The sequence below is a fragment of the Pseudophryne corroboree genome, chromosome 3, assembly GCF_028390025.1.
Source record: "Pseudophryne corroboree isolate aPseCor3 chromosome 3, aPseCor3.hap2, whole genome shotgun sequence".
Lineage (NCBI taxonomy): Eukaryota > Metazoa > Chordata > Amphibia > Anura > Myobatrachidae > Pseudophryne > Pseudophryne corroboree.
The window spans coordinates 89,044,960-89,050,123 of NC_086446.1; the positions used below are offsets into that span (position 1 = coordinate 89,044,960).

The following is a 5,164-nucleotide window of genomic DNA, read 5'->3' on the forward strand; positions in this document are numbered from 1 at the left end:
AGATGTTGTGTGGAAGGACACATATATGTGGGTGACTATAGATGTTCAATCACTTTACACCTGTATTGAACATGCGAAAGGAGTGGCAGCCTGCAAGGAATTTCTGGATAATGACACAGGACTGACAGACAACCACAAGGATTTTATTTGCGATATCATGTTTTTTATTCTTCGCCACAATTATTTTAAATTTTTAGACCAATATTATCTCCAACGGTGCGGTACAGCGATGGGCACAATTTTTGCGCCCAGTTTCGCGAATCTTTTTATGGGTTGTTGGGAAAAAGCTTTTATATATGACCACCACGATTTTAACAAGAATATCATTTTTTATCGAAGATATATAGATGATATTTTAATAATCTGGGATGGAGATTTAGAACATTTTAACCGATTTTTTAAACATATCAGCACAAATTCGATGAATCTCACCTTTACATCCAATACAAATAAGACACATATAGAATTCTTGGATCTGGTTCTCACAGGAGAAAATGGAAAAATTACCACCAAAAATTTTATCAAACATGTTGATACGAATAGTTATCTTCATTACAAGAGTGGTCATCTCAGGAGCTGGAAGAACAACATCCCACTGTCCCAGTTCAGCAGAATTAAAAGAAACTGCAGCAAAACAGAGGACTGCCAGGAACAGATGGAGATATATCGTGATAGATTCAAGAAGAAAGAATACCCGGATACCATATTGGAAAAAGCCATCACTAGAACCAATGAAGTTGAAAGATCGAAGTTATTGGAATATAAAACAAGAAAGAAAACCAAAGACTCCACAGCTTTTATAACCACCTTCAACCAGCATGAAAAATATTTCCGAGAATCATTTAGGAATCATTGGAGAATATTGCTGATGGACCCCATTCTCAAAGAAATCCTCCCTCCGCATCCCGAAATAGTCTTCAAAAAATCACGCAACTTGAAGGATCTATTAGCCCCCAGCATGCTGAAGACGAATAAAGTCAATGACCACACATGGCCCAAGTGTGTAGGTTCCTACAAATGTGGACGATGCAATGTGTGCAGATATCTGCACCCGAACAGAAAAACATTTACAGACAGTGAAAAGAAAAAGGACCACAAAATTAAGGATTACATGAACTGTAACACTCAATCGGTCATATACCTCCTGGAATGCGAATGTGGAAAACAGTACATAGGAAAGACGAAAAGACCTCTGAAGATAAGGATACAAGAGCACGTGAGAAATATTAAGAATAAGGTGGAGAGTCATGCGGTCTCTAAACACTTCATTTCTGCACATAATTCCAACCCGGAAGCCCTGACTTTTAAATCCATCGAACTGGTAAAGCTAGGCGACAGAGGAGGAGACCTTGCCAACAAACTCTCACGTCGAGAGATGTTCTGGATATTCGAACTTCAGACAATGCAACCTAAAGGATTCAATGATAATTACGAGATCGCCCCCTTCTTATAGTAAACGGTAATTGATTTCTTATCCGTCTCTCTTCTCTTTATGATAATTCCGTTCTGCATTCATTTCCCAATTCTCACCCCTAGTAAAATATGTTTCCCTCCCCCCCCCCCTCCCCCTCCCCCCCCCCCCCACACTCCCATCACTTAGCTAATTTCACCACCACTCCCCCCCCCCTCCTCACTCCACTCGTCATATTGCAGTTAAGTTAAATCACTGTATACACATCCATATAATATTTCACAATGAATAGTATATACTAATACGGTGCGGAGCAACTAATACGGTGCGGAGCAGGTACATATCAAGGCACAACGTCGGTACAGTCATACCTCGCTGGAAATGCCCAAATACATCTGATCTTGGAAGCCAAGCAGCGTGGGCCTGATCAGTACCAGTGAGGGGGACCACCTGGGAAGATCAGGTACTGTATGGAACGAATACCTATAGAGGCCTATGGAAGGTAATGCACTCTGAACCGTCATCTAATTAGCACCAGTAAAACCAATCACTTATTTAATTATATTTTATCTAATTATATTTTAATATATTAATTTTTTAAAATTTATATATACGGTTTCACATTCGCGCACCACACCGTCCGCAATTGTCTGTTCACTTAAATGTTGTATTAATATTTAATATTTATTATATTAATATATCAGATAGAGATCTGACTTAATGCATATCCCACTTTTATATAAAAAACAGAAAGGCTCGCTTTTTGCACTTTATCATATTTTTGAGCATAGTTTATGCACCATATTCCATGCTGCTGATATCCTACTGGCTATATACTCTTATTAAGTTATAGGAGTTTATGAGTAATAACATGCTGCTGATACACTGATTTATTTGTTTCTTTCTATATGGATGCATGGAGTACTTGTAACTTGATTGTTATGGACTCCGGAAATATGGCCGCCGTTACATAGAAGATACTGGATCAATCCCTTCAAACATGGCCACCGCCTAATGAACACAGTGTACATCCCCTGCACAAAGATCCTGTGCTGTCTAGAGTGGAGAAAAACGCCGCGGGCGCATGCGCAATGGGTCCCGGAAGTGGGGCGGAAGTGACGTATCGCGTCCGCCGCACCCTGAAGTGTGGCGGAAGTCAACAAAAAAATCGTTTTTTACTCTGTTACAGCTGTTATATGAATTGAAACTTTCTACACTTCTCTATGCTGCTATGTACTTTTAGTCCCTGGTAACCTGGCAGTGTTCTGACCATGATGTTAATGCTATCTAAGTGTTTTACATTTAATCAGGTCACATGACCTCCTATGATGTCACACCCCTCCCACTTAACAATATGGCTATAAATAGCTGTACCATTCTCATTCTGTCCCTACCCCTTGAAGAAGTCTCATCAGACGAAACGCGTTGGGTGACCTGTACCTACCTCACTCCAAAGATAAGGAATATTTGATTTTAAAATACTTTTATTGTAGTTCTTAATTCATTTAGTGTTTTTTAGTCCAGCTGTGTATTTATTGTTGTCCCATTTTTTATGTATGTTTTTATGCATCTCTATATTAAATTAATTTTATTACTATAGGCGCCTGAAAATATTTATTGATACAGTGGTCGCTATATATCTCTCTCCCCCCGTATCTCATACAATTGTATCTCAGGGTTCACCACCCCTGGTTTAGTGAGGGACCCAGCTGACGCCCCATTACTAGCACTAGGGGAGTATCATTCAGGGCAGCCTGTTCAATTACATATCTGTTTTACATCACATGTGGCGCAGTATTAATCTCTATTTTTACGCATATATATATATATATTTCCAGGACGGCTGGAGTCAGAAAGTCTGATTTGCTGTTTATATTGTATGCACCCAACAAGCTGGGTGCTCCTGCTTCTAAGCAGACGATTGCGCGTTGGATTTGTAGTACAATTCAGCACATTCTGTGGCAGGCCTGCCACAGCCAAAATCTGTAAAGGCCCATTCCACAAGGAAGGTGGGCTCATCTTGGGCGGCTGCCTGAGGGGTCTCGGCTTTACAACTTTGCCGAGCTGCTACTTGGTCAGGGGCAAACACGTTTGCAAAATTCTACAAATTTGATACCCTGGCTGAGGAGGACCTGGAGTTCTCTCATTCGGTGCTGCAGAGTCATCCGCACTCTCCCGCCCGTTTGGGAGCTTTGGTATAATCCCCATGGTCCTGACGGAGTCCCCAGCATCCACTTAGGACGTCAGAGAAAATAAGAATTTACTTACCGATAATTCTATTTCTCGTAGTCCGTAGTGGATGCTGGGCGCCCATCCCAAGTGCGGATTGTCTGCAATACTTGTACATAGTTATTGTTACAAAAATCGGGTTATTATTGTTGTGAGCCATCTTTTCAGAGGCTCCTCTGTTATCATACTGTTAACTGGGTTCAGATCACAAGTTGTACAGTGTGATTGGTGTGGCTGGTATGAGTCTTACCCGGGATTCAAAATCCTTCCTTATTGTGTACGCTCGTCCGGGCACAGTATCCTAACTGAGGCTTGGAGGAGGGTCATAGGGGAAGGAGCCAGTGCACACCACCTAGTGGTCAAACTTTTAATTTTGTGCCCTGTCTCCTGCGGAGCCGCTATTCCCCATGGTCCTGACGGAGTCCCCAGCATCCACTACGGACTACGAGAAATAGAATTATCGGTAAGTAAATTCTTATTTTTCTCCTTTCGTTTGTCTCACCTGGGATAGTCAAAGAATTCCCTCTTAGGTGTGAAGAATGCGGTGGAGCCATCTGCATAGCCCTCCACGCACCTGCGGGACACTCCTGTTTGAACAGCTCAGATTATGCAGGTAATGTCACTGGCAACCAGAGACCTTGTACGTCATTTCACCTCTCCAGGTTTCTAAAGGAACCTTGCTATCCTTCCATGTTACAATACTGATGATGTCTGTTTTCTGTGGAGTCTGAACCAGTGTCTCAGAATATCCAGGTGCATTATGCAGCAGTTCGTCTGAGACTGCAGGTAAAGGAGGCGGACACGTCAAGTCCATCAGGGTTCGACGCCGATGACGAAATGACAGCGACTGGTCCAGTTTCGGATGAGCTGGCCAGGCTCCGGTAGACGGCCGGCAGACGCCCGAATACACAATTTCAGGTATCAAACAATGTTTGTTTTCCTATCCTTTCCCCGCAGACGGCAGGAAATGGTATCCGTACCTCTCCAGGGTATACCCCTTGATGTATCGCCGGTTCAACAAGCTGCCGTTTTCCTGAGGCAACCTTGCTCAGGGATCCATCGAAGACATATACGGCAGCAGGGTTCTACCTTGTCCGGAGCAGGTAGGTTGTGGAACAATTGTCCTCTAGGTTACAGGATGTTTCGCATCCGGATCAATTGATACTTTGGTACGGGTCAGAATCACGATTCTGCTTTATGTTCTTTGGAGGTCTCCACGTCTGCAGTCTCGGAACCTGCATTTTCGCTTGGGCTGTCTTAACCCGACGACCTCTGGGGCTGCGACAGTGACAGGTGAACATGAGATCCTACGGGGCAGATGGTTCAGGGGAAGGAGCTTTCGGCAGGATTTCTTGAACCATTGGAGGTAAGTCCACTTTGCTTTCTCCTACTTCTGCCCCAGCTCCAAGACAGACCTTTACCGGTCTTTCCTTTAGATTTTTACCGTGCCCTTTCAGGCTTTCGACTCCACACGGGCGATATCTCTGTCGCCAGGGGATCTCAGAAAAAAAAAAAAAAAAAAAG

At 43.0% G+C, this 5,164-nt stretch overlaps 1 pseudogene; it reads left to right on the top strand.

Annotated features, from left to right (window-relative positions):
- Positions 1–1,768: 1,768 nt before the first annotated feature.
- LOC134897314 (5S ribosomal RNA) lies at positions 1,769–1,886 on the top strand (annotated as a pseudogene).
- Positions 1,887–5,164: the final 3,278 nt, after the last annotated feature.